This window comes from Arachis ipaensis, chromosome B08 (genome assembly GCF_000816755.2).
Source record: "Arachis ipaensis cultivar K30076 chromosome B08, Araip1.1, whole genome shotgun sequence".
Taxonomy (NCBI): Eukaryota; Viridiplantae; Streptophyta; class Magnoliopsida; order Fabales; family Fabaceae; genus Arachis; species Arachis ipaensis.
Window position 1 is genome coordinate 2,040,044 of NC_029792.2, and position 551 is coordinate 2,040,594.

Below are 551 nucleotides of genomic sequence, written 5' to 3' on the forward strand. Positions count from 1 at the left end.
CATTAAGATAATTTTGAATTATGATTCCAAATTATATTATTAAATTAGTTTAGTGCATAAGACACGAATTTTATCTGGATGCATCTAACACATTTTTCTAATCGGAATAGTAACCCTAGGTTAACATTGGTATAGACTTAAACGACTTCTGTTTTATTCTTTCAGATCCTTGATTTTAAGCAAGTGTGGCAGAGGGGTAATATCGTCCATGTGTAAAACCGAGGATTAATAATATTGAGCCACGCAAGCATGCAGATTTTTCGGCCGAAAGGGGAAGAAAATTAACCTAAAAGAGCCAAAGCCTTCCAAAAACTTTACAGACTATGAATCTTGCAGTACGTGAGGTCATATGGGGGACCAATATAAAATTACAAAAAGCCCATCATGAGCTATGTATAAATACTAGTGCCAATAGGGTATTTTTGAAATTGCAGTATTTATTTTTCTTGGATTCTTATGGCCCCTTTTAATATAAATTGGAATTCCATGTAGGACAATGGAATTGTTTAATGATGAGGCGTTTTGCTGTGACTATGACCATTTTTCTTTTT